Source organism: Pipistrellus hanaki (assembly GCF_964339955.1).
Source record: "Pipistrellus hanaki genome assembly, chromosome: 17".
NCBI lineage: Eukaryota > Metazoa > Chordata > Mammalia > Chiroptera > Vespertilionidae > Pipistrellus > Pipistrellus hanaki.
This window is the reverse complement of record NC_140519.1, coordinates 9,733,403-9,754,564: the sequence shown is the minus strand read 5'-3', so window position 1 is coordinate 9,754,564 and position 21,162 is coordinate 9,733,403.

Sequence of the window (21,162 nt, the reverse complement as noted above, 5' to 3'; positions counted from 1 at the left end):
TTGGAATGCTCTTCCCTGGGGTAGGATTACCTAATGGCCATGGATCTCCTTGGGAAAGGATGATGGACATCAGTGCCATATGTGTTTGCCATAGTGTTGCAAGACCTCCCTCCTGGGGACTTATCTCCCTCGGGCAATGTGCTCTGCGTTTGAAAACGGGCTCAGGCCTGGAAACTGAGCAAGGAATCAAATTTTGATTAGAGCAGCTGCCCGTAGCCTCCCGATTACCACTCTTGATTTCTTTTGTTTGTAGGTAGAGCAATAGCATCCTTTATTGCTCATATAAACAGTGGAAAATAATTAAAGCCAGAAGTGGAGATTCCCTCATTGCAATCGAGGAAAACTCAATTATTGGCTTAGATTTTCTGTTTGAATTTTCATCATTGATTCAACTAGATCCATTTAAATGTTTTCTATCATTTACTCAAAGCTGAAAATCTTTCCCGGACTTGTGGGTCAGTCTCCTATGGTTTTCACAGTTTGCTTCAGGTGCAGGAGTATAATTCTAACTGGGAGGAGTGTAGAAAAATCACCCCTGTGTTGGAGGATTGATCAGAAGCATCTCTGTCTCCCCTTTGTTATGTGTTCATCAGCAGAGCAGGTGTTTTCCTGGTAATCTTGGCTGCCATCCTGGGGAGGTGAGATCACTGAACAGTGGGGGTGTGGGAGAGTTAGGTGCTGTGCACAATAACTGCGTTGGAGAATATTCTGGATTGAGGTAGTGGGGTCAGGAAAACACCCACAGGCTAAGGCTCTCTCATGAGAGTGCTGGCAGCATCTCAAACCATCTGGGTGGTCCGACAGAGTGCTGGAAAGCCTCAGCTAGAAAAGCAGGTGATGGGATAGGGTGACACTCGGCTCACCAGCCTCTGCTGAGGTTTGCTTTGGGTGAGTCATCTCAATGTCTAGAACAAGCAACTACAGCCAAGTTCATCAGCTAATTTCTCTGTCCTCATCTGCATTTCATGAGCATGCACAGAAGCTTTGCTTCTCACCAGAGATTCTACCATAATCAATCAACAGGTCTGAAATCCCACAAGTGATTGTCCCTTTCTTCAAGCTGTTGATTTATTTGGATCTATCCTTCCTTCCTATGGCCCTAAATTTACATATCATACACATTATGTATATACATCTTTATATCATGTATTACATACTTAAGTATATTGATTATATAACATTAGATAATATATTTTATACATTAGAATATAAAATATATTAAATATAAATATATATTTATATTTAACATACCCTCATTAAAACCCTTACCATATGTTCAAGTTACTGGTCTATTTTTTCCCCATTGGACTGAACTCTCTCCAATTACAATTGGATTATATTAATCAGAATTTTATTAGTACCTTTTGAGTGTCTCGTCCTCAGAACTCAATAAATGTTTGTTGAATGATTGAAATTAGTACAATATCTGATCATAGAACATATTAAGCAAATGCTTGATGGATGGATGGATGAATGAATGAATGAACAAATTAATAGATGAGCATAGGCTTGGGTCCAAAGTGGATCAGTCCTCATGAACATTTGCAAGGCCTGAGCAAGAGAATAAGTTGAGACCCAGTTACTAGATGTCTAAATAATTAAGGTTACAAAACAAGTTAATATACTGCTAAATACAATGTTGTCTTTCCTACCTCAATAATACATCTTTATAACAAAAAGGTCAAGAGATACATGAAGTTATATTTTTGTGTAACTAAAAGTTGGAAAAATATCAAAGATGTCCAAGTCTAATTAATATCATAAATGTTTAGGTATTTTTGTTGAGAGGCTGTTGATGTTGGGATCAATAATAAAAGAAAGGCATACATAATGTATAAATTATTATATAACTAATATATACCACTTATTTTTCTCACTTTTATTTTAGCAAAAGCACTGGTAAGTTTTTTGTTGTTATAATGAGTCTTTCACAAAGTTTGTGTTCTATTGACAGTAATGCCAGATTGTATAACCTTTCTTCAATAACAGCAGTGTGTAGCTCTCTTTATGCAGGAATTAATTTCAACTTGAGAACAAATGTACAAGCTCATAGGGACAAGAGTATTAAGTGCAGCGGTCTATTTTAGTTAAGGTTAGAGTGACTAAAAGAGAAACAAATGGGGCCATCACTATGGGAATGATCCAGTAAATTGTGGCATAGCTACACTGTGATATGCAGACAAAGAAATAAGTAGGTGCCACTAACCATTGACATGGAGGGATTTCCTTAGGATATTTCTGAGAAAAGCCATATGTAAAGAAATGTGTATAATCCAACTGAATCCTATAAAATAGATAAATAACCTGTGTGTATTTTTTTATATATGATTTATTTGCAAATGGAGAAAAGTATAGCAGGAATCACAATTATACTTAACCTAGAAAAAAAAAAAAAAATATATATATATATATATATATATATATATATATATATATATATATATATATTACTCTTTTATTAGATAGGATAGAGACCTGGTACATGGGTGAGGTCCAGCTGGTTTTCCCTAAATGGTGTCCCGGATCAGGGTGGGGGTTCCTTTGGGGAGTGGGGCAGCCTGGGTGAGGGGCCTATGGTGGTTTGCAGGCCAGTCAAGCCCCCTGGCAACCCAAGTGGAGGCCCTGCTTTCTGGGTTTTATTTATCTTTTACAACTGAAACTTTGTAGCCTAGAGAGGAGCCAAGCCTCCTGTTTGCTCCTTGGCAGCAGCCATTTCTGTTGGGATTTATTTATCTTCTATAATTGAAACTTTGTAGCCTTGAGTGGAGGCCTAGGCCTGCAAGGGCAGGTGGAAAGCTTGGCTTCCTCCATTGCGGGGAAAACCCAAGCCTGCCTCCTGCTCTCTGTGGCTGCAGCCATCTAGATTGGGTTTATTTACACATTCTTTTCTGATTGGCTAGTGGGCATGGCTGGTGGGTGTAGTTGATGTATGGTCAATTTGTGTATTACTCTTTTATTATTATAGATAGGATAGGAAATTGGGGGAATGATTGTATTCATATTTACTGATATGTAATATCAGTGATAACAGAGATATATAATAGTTCCCCCTCCCCCCAAAAAATAGTGTTCTTCTATGTCATTCACAAGGAACAAACTAAACACCCTGTCTATAGGTGTCTATGCCTTTAGATGGACGAAGGAGAAAGATATGGAAAGACATGTACCAGGATTTTAACATGAGCTTCCTTGGGGGGGCTGAAGCAGAACAGAGACATCTCTTTTTTATTTTACTGGTTAATGTAAACTTTAATATATTACATTTATAATTTAAGAAATAACAAATCAGGACTTCCCTAAAAAATAGGAATCCTTGGAGACCAGCTTTCTTAAGATATAAAGCCAAAGTGGCAAGACCATAGGACTTTAACATGCATCAGAATTACTGTAGTGAGGCTTGCCCTGTGGTCAGATCTTGAAGGCAGAGAACTCTGAACCCAACCATCAACATCTGTAAGAGGCTCAGGTTACAGAAAGACTTGAGTTCAAATTCTTGCTCTATGACTTAAAAGCTGCGGAGTTTGGGCAAGTCATTTTATTTTCCCATGGCTTAGCTCTTTCACCTATAAAATGGGCATAATAATACCTACTTCACAGGGGATATGAAGAAACGAAAGAAAATGCAAGCCAGTGCCTGACACCAATTCAAATACTGATTTCTGTGAGTGTTAGTGGGTAGGCTGTGAAATCTGTGTGGGCAACTCTGCTGTAGTTGGAATGTTTCCTGATTCTTAGCTCTAGGGTATGGAGGGGATTGCTGAACTAAGCAGCCTCTGCTTAGTGAGCTGTGGCCCTGGTTTGTTAGGCGGGGCTCTGTTAAAAGTTTTGCAGGCTCTCAAGTACTGTTCCCTACATGTCCTCCCTTGGGGATAGGCCTCTTTACTGAGGCACAGTTCCTGCCATCCAACCTGGGAGTTGCAGGTATAGAATAACCCCAACTCTAGGCCTGTCTTCCTCAGTGTGTCTAAGTTCATTCCACTATAATTGGACAGGTGTTGTACCCAGAAACTTCCAAGTAAGTCTGGTTGCAACCCATAAACACAGCTCCTACTCTTCATGGCACATACTTGCAGTGACCATGATTTCAAAATTAAGATTTGTTATGGGTTTGTCCTTGGCTATGCGATGATAGGGTAAATAATGATTGAAATATGAGTGCTCCTATTTATTTCCCAGCCTCTGCTCATTAAAGATGATTCTGACTTGGACTACGTATATTCTCATCCTCCTCCACCCTCCAAGAAGAACCTTGTGTTGCTAGACCAGTTAACAAATTAGGGATATCTGCTTTGCTGTATAACATGGTAACCCAAACACAGAGTGAAATCCCATTATACTCTCAAGTCCCTCCCACCCTCCAAGGAAAGGGACTGTGCCTCATAGCAGGAATCTTGGGGACCATGTGAAAATTCTGCCTACAACAACATCTAAAAATCCAGGGGGTATGGCAATGTTATGAGGAAGCGTTGATTCCCACCTTTTGTGTCTTCCTGCTCCACCTGAGGGCTGACCTGTAAGCAGCTCTCTGGATGCCCCTAGAAGAAAACTTACTTCCTACTCTTTCTGTAGCCTTTCCTCCATTTCCCCGCAGGTTGCCAAGTGGACCAGGGTAGCAAATAAACTTCAGCTTCCTCACCAACCTGCTGTTTAGTGTTATCTGTTGAGGATTATTGGATTGCATTTGGGGTTTCTCAGAGAATGAAGCCCCAGTGCCCTAAGCACTGATTGTAAGAGATTAACTTCTCTCTTGTACAGTCATGGTGGGACTAGTTAAGCAATATTCTTATGAGAATTGAGAAAATGGCCGTTTCTGTCTCTAATTCTGATTAGGAACACTGGTTGAGATTAGGTGGTCTGATAAGCTGCTGCTATTGGCTGTGGGTGCTGGTCAGGGAAATGGTATCATGGGTGCTGTGAACTTGTCAACCAAGTCCCTGCCTTCAGGATTTGGTGCATTGCCCTTGCAGACCAGCCCTTCTTGAATTTCCCCCAACTAGGCAGTTCCAAGGCCTCCACTGTTGTGCACACAGAGCATGAGAGAGAGGGTCCTTCTAAAAGCTGGGGAGCTGTTTCTCCCCTTGCACTCACTTTCTCAACTATACTTTTTACTCCTCTCCTCTTCCTAGTATTAGTGAACAGAATCACATTCCAGAGCTGAAGCTAAAGGCACTGGTCATGTTTGGGCAAATTGTGATTGTCCATTGAAAGCCTTGCTCTGCCTTTAAGGAGTCCTTAATACTTAATAACAACAGGCCCAAAATGGAGTAACTCATGCTAAGCCCCACCAAGACTTAACAGCCAACCCAACTATAGTTTCAGCTTCTCCCAGGAGTGAAATTTTAAACCAAGAAGACATCAATCTTAGTTAATATGAACCCTACTGCCTTTCCACAAACAGAGGCGACCCCATCTGGAGGGGGGGAAAATCATTCTTCTTTGCTAATAACTTTATTTTTCTAATATCTTTCTTGTCCCACCCAATTTCTGCCTCTAAAACCCTTTTATTTTGTAACAACTTCTCTGAGTACCTCTCTTACTTACTAGATGGAATGCTGCTGATTCATTAATTGTTCAATATAGTCAGTTAGATTTTTAAATTTACTTGGTTGACTTTTTGTTCTTTAACAATATATTGTTAATGAGAATGCCTTAAAGATTTTAAGCAGATAAAATCAACAGAAATCATCTTTTCCTCCTTCTTTCACTAAAACCTGAAAATGCACTTTTCAACAATAGCAGCTAAGCTAATTCACATTACCCTCACTTGTAAATGCCTGCGGTGTTTGTGTTGTCTACTAAACTGCGTTAACAGAAAGAAACCACATCTTGTTCTTCACTTAACTGCTACTGCCTGCGTAAGGCTCATTCATAGTAGCCTCTCAGTAAATTCTTGCTGGAATGAACGAATTAATGAGTACACTTCTCTGTACAAATATCCTTGTTTTCTGTTTTTTTAATAAACTCCAAAAGTACAACCTCTCTCTTGCCTTCGTATTTATAAGACAGTCTGGTTTGATGGCAAGGGAAACAAGCCGCGGGAAGAAGGTAAGTGAATTACACCAGGATCTGAAAGGAAACAGATAATGCTGGTGATTGTTCTTGCCAGCTTGTAACAGGCAGGATATACACACAAGTTAGAGAAGAGGAAATTCAAAACAGACACAGGGAAGCAGGTTGGAGATTTTGAAGAACAGCATGTTGGGAATCTACTTACTCAGAGGCAATTAGTCTATGACCCGAGGCATATCATGTGTCACTCTGCTGTTATTGTTTGAATAAAATGAAATTTCATAAACCTGGAAGCCCCACCCCTTCCTGTCTATGTCATTGGACCAGAGATTATTTTTCAAGGAGCGAGGTTTGGGTTAGGATGAGTGCTTTCCCCTTCGTTGTAAGCTCACGTTAACAGAAGGCGAGTGCTGTCTTTCTTCTCCACGATCCCCCCTCAACCCCTACAATCCCATCTTTTTTGCTGAACTTTAATTTACAAGGCACTCATGGAACATAAAACCCTCGATTATAGTTTTTCACTAGACACACCATGGACAACTTAAATGTATCTTGGTTTTGGGGGGGAAATGTAGTTGCTTTCATCTAAAAACAAAAGTAGTTAGATGGCTATTTTGAGCTCAGGAGAATGACTTCCCTTGCCTATGGCAACTTGCAACTCAAAGCCCTTTGAACTGCCCCGTGAACTAAATGATTGCTACTCTAAATGATAGAGATGGGTCCACAAATTGTGCTTCAAACACTGCAGGGTTTCAAAAGCCAGTGCTTTGCAGTGGAAACTCTGGGCCTGATGGTGAGTCTGGTTAAACTCCAGACCAGACAGATAGAGTACACAACCGGGAACTGAAGGGTAAAAATCATGTGCTTGGCTCCCACGGAGCTAGTAAGCTTGGCAAACTGCTGGAAGAGGAGCCAGAGGAGTTCTGGAGACAGCCAGCTCCCTGGGTTCTACCTCCAAGTGCCCCAGCTGGCCACCTATACCTTCAGCTTGAAATAAGCAAATATGCAACTGCCTCCTGTCCCTGAAGAACTCCAGGACTCGGCCTGTCCATCGATCTTTCTATGCTTGCAGTGTGTGCACGCTTGCAGTGTGTGCACGCTTGCAGTGTGTGCATATAAAGCAGGGTCCTTGCCCACATGCATTGCCTTCCTTGTAGGACAAAGATTTGTCTCATAGGTATATTCAAATCCATTAGCTTCCTTAACTCAGGCTCCAAGTCTCCGATGGATTCCTAGAAAAATGGGAAGAGGAGCTCAGGAAAGCTTCCTCAACTGCTTCTGGTACCAAATAAAGGTTTTCTAGAAGGGAGGCCACATGAACACTTAAATGCCTTCGGGACCAGGCAGGGAATAAATGAGAGAATTAAGTGGGGGAGATTATGACCAATAACAAAATCCATTCCGTGTCTAGAGGCATTCAAATTCAGTTGTTTGTTTTGTTTTCTTATACTGTTGACCTGCCAAACCAAACACAGCTGTGGGCTGACTTTGGTTTCTAAACCAAGAGTTTGCCACACCCTGCCCAGGTGGTCTTCTGGACTGGTGGGATGTGCTGTGTTTCCTCACATGGCCCTGGGAGGTCAGATAAGCGCCGGGTCCAACCCTCACCGCAGGCCAGCACTACCCACTTGGGACTTTGGACAATTCTCTCCTCCTCTCTGAGCTGCAGTCTCCTCATTTGTAAAATGGAGATAATGCCCTCCTTGCAAACTCAATGTGTGAGGATTGGGTGAGATTTTGTTATTGAGAGCATTTGCCACTGCACCTGGCATCATTTAGAAGTGGCAATGAAGCCACAAGCCATGCGCACGCATCAAGCCTCCAATACAAAGCAACTGTGGGCATCCAGCGGGGTCATGTCTAACCTCGGAGCCTCAGCTTGCACAGACAGCTGTCTGGCTCCTCACTTCCTGGTCTGTTCCTGATCTCTCGAATTCTGATCTCCAGCTTTCTTCCCTCCTGGAACCACATTCACTCCTGGTCCCCAACTATAAATTCAGCTCCTCTGGTTGGAATCTGGAGCTCTTCTTGAGGAAGGTTTGCATCTGGATTAGAATTAGCTATGCTGCTTCAAGTCTAGATTCTGAGGTGGCAGGTTATACCACCCATCAGTAGGGAGAAGACAGTGAGATTAGAAATTGACTGAAAATGTGACTCAGAGGGGCTCTGCTCCAGCCCTTCTTGGGGTTCCAGCAACGGCCAAATTCTCTATGGTTTCAGATCTTCATAGGTGCTCTATCCTTCCTCAGAGAAGCTGTTAGGAGTAAATGTTTGTGTCCCCCAACACCAGTTCCTATCTTGAAACCCCAACTCACAAAGTGATAATATTTGGAGGTGGGACCTTTGGGAAGTAATCAGGTTTAGAGGAGGTCATGAGAATGGGACTCACATGATGGGATTGATGCCCTAATGAGAAGAGTTAAAGACCAGAGCCCTCTCTGATACACTGCCATCTCAAACCAGCTCCTTCATCTTGAACTTCCAGCCTCCAGAACTGTGAGAAATGTTTGTTGTTGAAGCCACCCAGTCTGTGGTATTTGGTTACTATAGGAGCCTGAAATGACTAAGACAGAGCTTTCCTCGGCTAACAATGATACATTTGAGCACCCCCTTCAATTCTAGACCCTCAGAAAAAAATTCTATGTATGATCTTTCTTGTTATTGATTATAATTTGTACTTAAACAAATTATGTCCTTGAGTGATGATTTGTTTTTGTTTTTTCTCCTATATTTATTAGGAGAGATACAGATCCAAATGACATAACATAAATTTCCCTTTCACATAAAACATGGACTTGGTATGGTACCTCTGTTCCAGACAGGGTCACTTGTTTTGCCACCCCTAAGTGGCACCTTCCCTGTGTGTCTGAAATAGCAAATCACAATATCCTCTTGTCTGCCCATAGAAGCAGGAGAAAGGGAAAGGGGAGTCACATCCTTTCTCTTTAAGGGCTGGAGCCCAAAGTTGTATGTGTCCCTTCCACTCAAATACCATTGGTCAGTACCTGGTCACAGAACCAGATGCAACTACAAAGTAGGCTAGGAAATGCAGCCTTTATTCTGGGCATCTGTTTACCCAGCTGAAAAGACTTTTTGTTGCTGTAGCAGTTAAGCAAGTGGGTACTGGAGGACAGATAGCAGACTCTACCTGTCACCCACTCTGACTGGAGGAAAATGACTGCAGAGACCAACTTTCTAACTGTCAAGACCTTGGGTTTAGCTTCAAGTCTAGTGCTTGGTTTAGGTGGGAGATGGGTTAGATAGCAGAGTGGAAATTTACTATAGTGGGCAGGCTCGGGATGCTGGGCTTGCTGATGGGGATAAGCATAGGTGTCTATGGGGAAGGGCCATGCACCCAAATGTGTTTTCTCTTGTATCATTTACCTTTTCACACATTTCTTCCTTAACTACCCAACTACATTCTAAGCTATTTAAGTAGAAATTCAGGAAAAATATAAATACAGGTTCAAATCTTGTTTCTACCATTTAACCAGCTGTGGGAACTTTAACCTCAGGAAAATTGAGAATTAAAACACCATGTAAATGCAAATGCTTAGCACCGTACCTGGTGTATCTATTGAGAACCCAATAAATCAATTGTGGCTTTTGTACTGCTATAGCCAGCCCACCACTTACCCTTCTAGAACCTAGTGCAGGGAGTGGCAATCACTGGATAGGTATGTGAATAGGACAATCTCTATGCTCAGAAAAGACCTGCACATTTTCTAGGGAAGAATTGGTGTCTGCTAGGCCTCTACCCAACTTCCTGTTCAGAGCGGTGCCTTCTCCCAGGCAACAGCCTCTTCTTCCTGGATAGGACAACTGAGTTCTGTGGCAATGACCAGTGGCTGGTTTTCAGAGGCTCAGCACGCACACCCAGTTCAAATGTCACCTCTTCTGTGAAGCCTCCCATTCCTCTTCCTCCCATCACTTCCTGCCCAGGAAGGCCTAGTGGGATGAGTCACTTCCTCTGTAGTCTTGCTGCTCCCTGTTTCAGGGGAAGATCTCAGGCTGGTTCCATTTGGTATCACCTAAGCACAAGCCTACGAAGCTTTTCCTTCCGCCCCTTAACTACTCAAGAGCCTCAGGTCATTAAAAAGAAGGTTGTCTATGCAACGTGAGTCAGAATGTGATTGAGCAAAGTTTAGGGGGTACACATGGAACCACTTTTTCTGGCTGCTGCTGAGAAGTTCAAATGCCAAGGACAAACAGTATCGTCCCAGCACCAGGAATCTGGGCATCTCAGAGGTAGAGAAAGAAAACAGGCTGCAAGTCAATGCCAATCAAGTAGCAAACCCTATTTCTGGCATTGAACCATGATTGCTGGATTGGAGACCAGGTGGTTCTATGAATGCTGAGTCTGCAGGCTCCTCTCTACCTAGTTCCTCTAGGTTGGGACCTTTTCTCTCGGGCCTCACAAGCCCCATTTCCAGCTCCCCTTCAGGAGAGGGGAGCCTCGCTTCTCATCTTGGAGGGGGGGAGGGGCTTTACCCTGCTTCCCTTTGTAACTTCTATACTTTTAGTCTCCTCGAGTTCAGGCTTTTGACTAGACACTCAAAACCTTTTCTTCTTAATTCCTCCGTATTGTTCCTTTGCTGAGACACAGATGCAATACCATCTGTGGGGGTGGGGTGGGTCACAAGGCAGCAAAGAGCATGAGTGGGTGGTTGGAGGGAAGCAGCCATTAAGATTTCAAAGACTTTCCACCACATACAGTCTTGTAAGTGAAGTGTTGATTCTCATCTTTTTCATTAGCACCTTGCCCGCTGGAACTGTGTATTACTGTTTTTACATTCAAGGCCTTTGTGGGGTAACATTTTTGGTAAATATAAATGAATGGCCATAAATGTGTATGAGAATTCATTTGGAAGACCCTTACATCTGTGAGCACTTTACAGATTTGTTTCCATTACTTTTAACCCTCAAAACAATCTCAGTGTGAAAGGACAGGCATTGTTGTTTACTTTATGGAGATGAGAGAATCGGAAGACTTATCTAGGGTCCCTTGGCTGCTAAAAGCAAAGCTGAGAATGAGACCACGGTCTGCTGGCTTCAGCATGAGGAGGGGAGCAGGAAAGGGACAGGGTAAGGGTGTGTGCTGTCACTGGAAGTCTGGGGCCCCTGTGTTCATGCTCAGCTGTCCTTTGAAGGCCTTACTTCAGGGACTTGCATATTGTACCCTGCAGTTGGAGAATAATCTGGAAAAGGATGCTAATGCTGGGTAATGCATCACTTGGTCACAGAAGATAGCAACTTTCACCACTTTAGCATAAAACAGTTCTCCAACTTTTGGATCCCCTTTGCATTCTTAAAATTATTGAAGACCTAAAAGAGCTTTTGTTTATATGGGTTATGCCTATTGATCTTTGCAATACTCAAAATTAAAACGGAGTGTTCTTTAATGTTTATTAATATAAAAATATTTAGTGTAAATATCAATTTACATCTTCACAATAAAAGATGTTTATTGTTGATAATTTTTGTTTGTTTTCACTTTGTCTGCAATAGGCAGCAATATTGGTCCATCCCCACATGAGAAGCAGGTCCCAATGAAAGGGCAGCACCCACTTTGGGAGTGGAAGGTAGGGACTTGGGGTTAATCAGGCTCAAACCCCTCTACTTGATGTGAGGTGTTCTGGAGAGCCCATGGCCCAATTCTAGGTAAGTGGCATTTTACCTTGGAAACGAGCCCCTGGGAGCATCCCAGAGGACAGGGCAGGGGGAGAGCAGGAAGGCTGGGACCTCTAAACCCCTGGGAGAAGTTCAAGATCAGGGGAGGTTTATCCTTGCTCCTAGGAGATGTTAGAGATTTGGGGGTCAGGGCAGCTGGAACCCTCCTTTGGGGAGGGAATGGCTAAGAGTTTGAGGAAACGTTCTGAACTCCCCTGACAAGAGCTGTAAGTTAGAAGGGACTAGTGCTGGTTGGGGCTCAGCTGTCCATTAAGTTGTCTGGCTTAATGGATGGCAGCTGGATTCTCTAATCTGGCTTTGCATTCAGTCTTCCCCAACATAATATTTTTAAGTTGAAGTCCATGTCGAATGTCCACTTTCTCAGAGTAGGCAATGGGGAAAGGCAGAATTATTTTAGTAGCCTCTTCAGATAACTGGAAGTATTCTTTTTTGATACTCCACAAAACTCAATAAGTGGAAGTTTCAAGATTAATTGCAATATGAAATTTGAAAACATATTAATGAAATGTTTATACTCTGTCATATTAAAACCAATGGATCTTATACTTTGAATGGACCTTTGATCCATGCTGACTTGTTCCATCCTGCATTGATCACTTGCAGATTACTAGTTTTCTGAGTTATGCTGCTCTTCTAAGTGTAAGCAACCCCCCCCCCAAAAAAAAAATCACGTATTAATATGACCACTAATATCATTGGAATTTTTTTTTTAAGTATTGGAAAGCTGTCAAACTCATAGTGGCAAGTGAGTTTTTCTCAAAATTCTAATTTTCACTCGAGAGCTCAAATTTTATCATTAGCGACATATATTGTCCATTGTTTTCTTTAAGAGACAGGTTCACTTTGTTCATTGGTTAGGAAAATGTCTGCCAATATCCCAGACTAAGTCATTCTCTTGTACTCCATGCGGGGGGGTGGGGATGGGGGTGGGGGGTGGGGATAGGTTAGCTTGCAACACAAATACTTGCAGCAGCACTTTTCCTCGAGACAACCATCTTTTTTTGATACACAGCAGAAAAGCTTTTTGTGGTTCCATTTAATCACACGTTAGTATGAAATTGGCTATTTTACCTCCTGTGAGTACTTGGGGGTGAAGAACTCAATGACAGCCAGTACATGTTGGTGCCACTGCCTTAATTCATACTACCAGCAGTTTTATCCGCCTTTGCTTTGGCACAATTCATTAAAATGTTAACACAGTAAAAAGGCAATTATTGTCTTAGTATTATTAAGGAAATAACTCTGACCTTGAAGACCTTCTGTAAAGTCTTGGGGACCCCTGTGGGTTGATGACTATCCTTTGAGACCCACACATCTCAAGCAATACTAATGGTAGAAATTCAAGTTAGCTGGCAGAGGAGAATAGTCATTACTCTGGGTAGCATGAGATTTGTGTTTAGATCCAGCCCTTCTCTAGGCCTCAGTAGTGTCTTCTATAGACAGGGATAGACAATTCTTTGTGGATCTATGAGTATTCTTGGAGAAGGAGAGCTTGAGCCTCTGGTCATATTGCAAGAGGACCATCTGCTAGACCTGTGTAACTCCAGCCAGAAGGGGACTGAGCTCTGACCTCATAATATCACCACTTCCAGAGAGTAGAAGGTGCCTCTTCCTGTACCTACCCTTGAATCTCAAGAGGGCCCTCAGTTCTGTACAGCAACCCTACATTTCTTTAGTCAGGTTACTCTTCAACTTTCCAAGACAACCACAGAGGAAAACCTCTGGGCTCTAGGGCAAAGAAAAGAAGTATTTGGTTTGGTGTCAAACCAAAAGCACAATCCATTAAAAAAAAAACAACCAAAACTGATAAATTGGATCTCATAAAAATTAAAAGACTTTGTTCTATGAAAGATCTTGTTAGAATGGAAAGACAAGCTGCACACCAAGTGAAAATATTTGAAAGTCACATAAGAAAGGACTTATGTCTATAACATATAAAGAACTCTCAAAAGTGAACAAAAAAAGAATGTTAGAAACCAAAAAATAGAAAATGAGCAAAAGATACAAACATTTCACTGAAGAGGATGTATAGATGATACATGAGAATGTGACAAATGTTCAGCATCATTACCACCAGGAAATGCAAGTTAAAACCACAATGAGTTATCTTGGTTGTGATATTGTACTGGAGTTTAGGAAGATGTTACAATTCGGGGGAAATGGAAAAAGGGTACACAGGATCTTTTTGTCTGATTTATTACAATTGCATTTGAATCCTCAACTATCTTGGGGGAGGGGCGTACTTTAAAAATAGAAGCTATCACACAGCCCTGCTCCCAAGATTTTCCCATCATGCTTAGAATAAATCTAAACTACTGATCATGTTTGACAAGTTCTCCAGGGTCTCACCCATCCCTCCAATTTCATCTCCTAACACCCTTTTCCTCACTTAGACTTCTCCTGGAACACTGGCTTTCTTGTGATTCCTTGAATATCCAGGCCAGTTCCAACCTTGGGCCTTTGCATTTGATGATTCCTCTGCTGGAAATTTTCTTTCCCCAGATCTTTGCATGATTTTTCCCTCACCACTTGGTCTTGATACAATATTATAGAAAGGCCTTTATTTTTTTTTTTATCATCTATTCTAGACAAAAGAGCACCCACATTCTCACTCTTGCTCCTATCACTTTACTCTGACAGTATTTGCTCATGTGTGTATCATTTGTCTCCCTAACTAGACCATAGTGTGGGCAGGGTCCTTGCTTACCTTGTTCACAACTGAATCTACACATGCATGGCACATAGCAGGAGCTTGATAAGTCGTGTTGAATGGATGAATGAATGAATGAATGAGTGAAAATGGCAAGTTGACATAGGTAAATGTTTGCTTTGCCACACATTGCTCTGTACGAAGCTCTCCTTACATTCTTACCAAAGCAAATCTGCCTGGGCATAGGAGAATAGTTCCATAAATAGACACAACTAGGCTTGAGTCCAACTTCTGACACTCTACTAGCCATGTGAATTTGAACAGATCACAGTACCTTTTTGAGTCTCTATTTTATCATCTGAAATAAGAATTACCCTAAGGAGCCTGGGGATAATAAGATATTAATATCTCTCCCTCAAACCTGCTTCTCCTGATCCCCATCTCAGCACATGGTCCCCCATCCACTTGCCTTGCCAGGAACCTGAAAGTCAATTTGCACCTTTCTTCTTCACTGCCCCCACACCCAGGCAGTTGCCAAGTTTTAACTAGTCTATTCATAAATCTCTCCCACATATCTCTTCCACCTCTCTTCTCTACTCATCATCTCTTGCCTAAACCATTGCAACATCCACCCTAATTGTCATTTCCCATTCATCAGCCACACTGCAAACAGAAAATTTTTTCTACTAAGCAAATCTGATATATCAGCACTTTACCTAAAACTTTACATTGCTCCTCATTGCTTTCCAGATAAAGAGTAAATTCCTTATCTTGGCACTGACCTGGGCCCTGCCTCTGTTCATCTCTTAATTCCAATTGTTCATCCCTCCTCCCCAACACATTCTGTAAGCTCAGCCATATGTGAAACAGGCTGTTCTCAGTCACCTCTCCCTGACTGTTCTCAGTCACCTCTCCCTGACTGCGCTGCTGTTCCATCTGTTTGGATGGTCCTCTGTGCTGCCTGGCACCTACAAGATTCTCAGGGTTCAGCTCAGCATCAATTAGCGACATCCCTGACTTACTAGTTTCTTCTAGTAAGTCTTTCAACTTTCATGATAACCCATGCCTTACTCCATCACAGCACAGGGATTAGCACATAGTAGGAATTTAATTTTTTCTTGAAGGACTGATTTGTGTTAGTAGGCATTAATATGAATCTTAAACTTGCAAATTCTTATGCAAGCTGTATGAGCTGTTAAAGGATATGTTTTCCCCTTTCTCTAGCACTAATTTAAGATAGCATTTGTAATAATCTAGAGACACTCTGGTTTGACCCTGCCCAGAGGCAAAAAAAGTGGCTAAGGTGACCACTGAAATGACCCATCTTTGGAGTTCTTATGGCTCAGTGTGTGATTTTGGCTAAAGAATGAAGTCTGGATTCAAACAGACGTGGGTTTGAATCACAGCTCTGCCACCTGGTAGCTGAATGACCTTGAGCCTTTACCTCAATGAGAAAAATAGTGGGACTTCTACAAAGGGTTGTCATGAGGAGTCAACGAAATATTGCAGAAAAGGCACACAGAATGGTGGGTGCTTGGCACATAGTAAGCATCCAGTAAGTATTAGTATATCTCCATCTAGTGGTCTCGGCACACGAAGGCAAAAAAAAAAAATTAATAATATTAAGGGGCAAGAGGCACAAGCGACTCAGTGAGCATAGATGAGGAGTAAGAGACGTGTGATCTTGGCCAGGACTCTAGCTCCTGCAATGCAAAGCAAATGAAGCAACATAGAAAGACAGAAAGGAAAGTGGGCATGAAGTAGTTCCTGGGGGTAGACTTCACTGTTTAGAAACCATTACTAGAGCAGCCAAGGTGGATATTCCCCAGCTGCAGATAGAGCTGGATGCACCAAGGTATTCTCTACTTAGAGAAAGTAGAGGCCTAGGCCCCCCTGCCAGCCTGTAGCAATCCTACCTATAGGTTATTTCCCTGTCTACTTTCCACCATCATGTTACAAGCACCCAGTTGATGCTAATTATTAGCTGGCTGTGCTGAAGGCTGAGCCTGGGGTTGAAGTCCAAAACACAAGTCCTGAATGAATGGTCAGCCTCCTGTGCTGCAAAGAACACTGGCTTTGGGATTTGAGAGGCCTGGGCTACCCTTTGGGTGAGCCTAGTACCATCTGTGTGATATTGGCTGCATCATTTAACTTTTCTGTCAATTTCCACTGAACAATGTTCATAAACTACTTCAAAGTAGTTGAAGGTATTAACTGAGATAAAGACAAAAAGTGTCTAGTAACTAACCAGACTATTTGAGTTGTAATTCTCTCCCTTTTATCCAACTTGCTCAGTTTTCTTTTATTCTTAGTACTTAAGGCCTAATATTCTACAGAATTTACTTGAGATCAGGCACTTTGTCTAGTGTCTTGCTTGCCACTGAAATCTCTGCACCCTAAATTCTACTCATTTCATCTCTCCCACCAGGATGTGAACTATTTGTATAAAGAATTGTATCAGTTACCTATCCCTGCTTATTAGCAAACCCCAAAACTTAGTGGTCTAAAGCAGCAAGAAGCATGGCATCTAAGGACTAGGGACATAGGAGAGGCCCAGAAGGGCGTTCAGCATCTCTCAGGGTTGCACCTCAGATGCCAGTGTGACTGTAGGCTTTGGGAAACTTGACAGAGCCTGGAGGATCCACTTCCAAAGCGGCCCACTCTCATGGCTGACAGGTGCTGCCAAGCTAGTTCCTCTGCCCATGCACATATGTCGCGGCTGCATTGCCTGTCTTCCTGACTTGGCAGCTGGCTTCCTCTAGAGCAAGCAATCTGAGAGACCCTAAAGCAAGCTGGAAATTCCTTTATGATTGAGTCTTATGCTACAGAGCATTAGAATCACCTGTCATTTCTGTCAGTCATACAGTACAATACTGACTCAGGTGGGAGGAAACCAAACAAAGGCATGAGTATCAGGAGCTGAGGCTCATTGGGAGCCATCTTAAAAGTTGGCTACCACAGGACAGTTTATTAATGTAACACCTTTGCCTGGCATGTGATCAGCATTTAAAAAGCATTGATTGAATCCATGAATGGATGCCTATGTTATTGTGCAGGGCATAGTATGGAACTCTGGCCCTGCCTTCAGGAGCTGTCATTCCAGTGGAAGAGAGAGACACACAGACCTTTATAATTGTGTGTCCTATAGCAGAAGACAGTCTGAAAACTCTAGGGAGGCATATTCCTGGTCAGTCTGCTGGGGGAGCATATCAGGGAAGAGTTCCCACAGTGGCTGACATGGTGAGCTAAGTGTTGAAGGGGAAGGGGAAGTAGCTACAGGAGGAATCTACACTAATAAAAGAGAAATATGCAAAATTAACCATCCCTCCGCTACACCACAGCCAATCAGGAGAAAGTATGCAAATTAACCCAACTAAGATGGCATTGGCCATGGAACTGAAGTGAGCAGGAGGCTTGGGTTGCCCCCGGCAATGGAGGAAGTCAAGCTCAAGGCTACAAAGTTTCAATTGTAGAAGATAAATAAATCTGAGATACCTGCTTCCAGCTGGCCCTGGCCTCCACTCAATGAGGGGCTGAAAAAAAAGAAAAAGAAAAAGAGGAGGGGCTGGGACCCTGGATTGCGGGGTGGTGTGGCCAGCCTGAAAATATCCCTCAGCTCCTCACCCAGACTGGCCACACTCCCAAGGGGTGAGGGTCCCCGCTGGAGGGCTTGGCCAGCCTGCAAACAGCCTTTAGTCTCTCTCCCTGTCAGTGGGGGTCAGTTGGAGATAATCAGGACAGCAGCAGGGGGGACAGTTTGGAGTGAGCAGGCCAGGAGGGCGACAACTGGGGGTGAACGGGTTGGCAGGGGACATTTGGGGGCAAGCAGGCTGACGGCGAGGGGCAGTTGGGGGCGAGCAGGCTGGCAGGCAGAGTGGTTAGAGGCAATCAGGCAGGTGAGTGGTTAGGAGCCAGCAGTCCCGGATTGTGAGAGGGATGTCCAACTGCCGGTTTAGGCCCAATCCCTGTAAAACAGCAGTCTGACATCCTTCGAGGGTTCCCAGATTGGAGAATGTGCAGGCCAGGCTGAGGGACACCTTCCCCACCCCAATGCATGAATTTCATGCACCAGGTCTCTAGTAAAGAAGTGAAAGTCCAAATGTTAAAGAGAAATTATAGGCCCAAAATGGCATCCCTTGTGCTAAAGCCAGATCTAGAACCCAGACTTAGTACTGACTTAATAATTCTAGAATTTATATAAAATTTCTGGAAGTCTAATACTTCTAGTATAAAATGTTGTCTGTTGTCACAATTGAGGCTCATACTAAAAGAACTGAACCTGAGGTTCAGGGAAATACCCAAGCTGACTGGGATGCAAAGGCGATTATAGGGATGAAGTCCATTCTGCTTCTTCAAAAATGACACCCCTTCCCCCCATTGTCACATTTTTGCCCTCCCAATGTCCTGGTAACATGGCAAAAGCCTGCTTCTAAGTAAAAATTAGGATGCATAAACTATCTTAATTTTTATGAGTAGTTGGGGCTCTGGGAAACCCAAGATGACCACTTGGTTCTCATAAGTTCCCTTGGCAATCCCTGTTTTTTTGTTTTTGTATTCCTTCACCCACCATAGTGCACAAAAACTGGTTTTGTCCCCAGTGACCTCAGAACCCTTTGAGGACATGCCACTGGACTTCATTCAATTGTCACTAGTATGGGTTATCAAAATGTCCCTCTTGTATGTGTTTTAGACGGGTTGCCACCTTCTCCTGTCACAAAGCTAATGCCCTAACAGTGGCAAAGACATTGCTAGAAATTGTGTTTTCATTCTGCAAGAATTCATCACAAATAGACAAATGTCTATATTGCCTTCTGCTACTCTCTTGTTCCATGCTAGCATGACCAGCTACAATTCTTCAATGTCTTGTGCTTGAGCCTATCATTGACAAGTTAAGAAAGCTTCCCAAAACACCAATTCTAGGAATCCTGTTGGTGACAGTACAAAAACTGCTAACTGGGTGCTCTAGAAGTGTCACCAGAGATTGACAGCCTCAAGTCCTGATGAAAAGGACCTCATCAAATTCTTCTGATCCCTGACACTGCTGCAAAACTATGAGCATTGAGCTTTGGGTGCACACCTTACAGCTAAAGAAGGCTTCATCTGACATCTGATCCTGTACAAATGCCAGTGACCCTCAAATCAAACTGACTTCGAAGAGAAGTAGCTGACATCACATAGACTGCTGTTGCTCAAGACACCCCATCAAGACTTACTACTTTATCTAAACATAAAACTCTTCTTTCCTTTCTCAGATTTCCAAGGCCATTACTAAGTAGGGGTAACCACTGGGATCTAGAACAATGTTTTATTTTATGCCCAGAGGAAAACTGAACTGACCCCTGGCGTGAGCAGGAAATTGTGTCCCATCAGGATTTACCTTTGTGGTGGTCATTATTCTCCTTGGCCCTATCGCTGCCTGGACTGCTGGTGCACAGCAGGGCAATGCCTCTTGGGTGATCTGTGTCCCTCACACTCTTGTAGAAATCACCTCCCAGGAGGCATTTATAATTCAGGAGTTGCTTCCTTTGGCAGGGCTATGTTTTCCTGGCAAGGAGTAAAAGCCAATTGAAGTAAATATGATCAGCAACTTCTCCTTAACTTTTTGACATTGCACATTTCCCTGAGAAGACATTAGCTGCTGAGAGAAGAACCTTAGACTCTCCAGCCAAAATTGTTCTTGATAATAGAATAGCCCTTGGTTATCTTTAGCTGAGCAAGGAGGTGGCTAAGCTGTGGCCAACACCACCTGGTTGCACCTGAATCAAATGTTTCTAAAGATGTTGAAACTCAATCATATAAGATCATTGAGCAAGAAATTCAATTATATAAGATCATTGAACAAAGGAAAATCATAGGGTTTTTTCTTTGATTGGTTTGGGTCTTGAGGTCTATGGCTCTGAAGTGCACTCCAAGCATTAGGAATTATCCTACTTATAGTTATCATAATCTCCCCGGCATTTTATTCTCTCTAAAGGTTTAAATGCATGCTTGCGGCTGCTAAGTGCCAAGCAAATGATCTTCCTAAGACTGGAATGTCAAAAAGGGAATGCAGAGAATGACCAATTTAAGGGTTATTAACCTGAAACTGTGACCTGTGAATGTCACGGAGATTAAACAAAAGCATCATGCCATACCAAGGAGCAACAGAGCTGCAGAGTGGTTGGTAGCCCAGACTGACATTAATGTCTTAACTTTTTATTACATCTCTTAATGAAGCTGAGAGTCTGATCAACAGAAGGGGATTTTCTAAAATAAACCCGCATTCTCAGAATGGTGTCACGTGTGGTAAAGCCCATGTTATCAAACCTAGACTTAATATCTGATCTATTGCAGTTTTGACCTTTCTCAGAAATGTAATCTAAACTAGTCTGGAATTTTCTGGCCCAAACCACTGGTATAAACTGTCCACCCATAGGAAGGAGAAGCAGATTATCTGCATGATAAAAAAAAAACCCTTGCCAGTCGCTTCCCCCAAAAAGATTAAAATCATCTTTTCTTTCTCTGAAAACTTCCATCACACCCTTCTTCCTGTACAAACTGCCCATGGTACCAACCCCTCAGAGTTGTAGCCTGGATTTATGAATCACTGAAATCCAATTAGGTCTTCAGATTTACTCACTTGAGTTTGTTCTTTACCACAAAGAAGGGGAAACAGATTATGCAAAGACCCAAAGAATGAAAGGGATCCATAAGTAAAGGGAATGAGAAGGGAGAGATATGTATCACCAAAGTTGTGTTTATTTGCCCTTTTTTATCAGCACATTATATTGCCATTAGCTTCTTTGCCTATAGTAATAATATATAATACCATT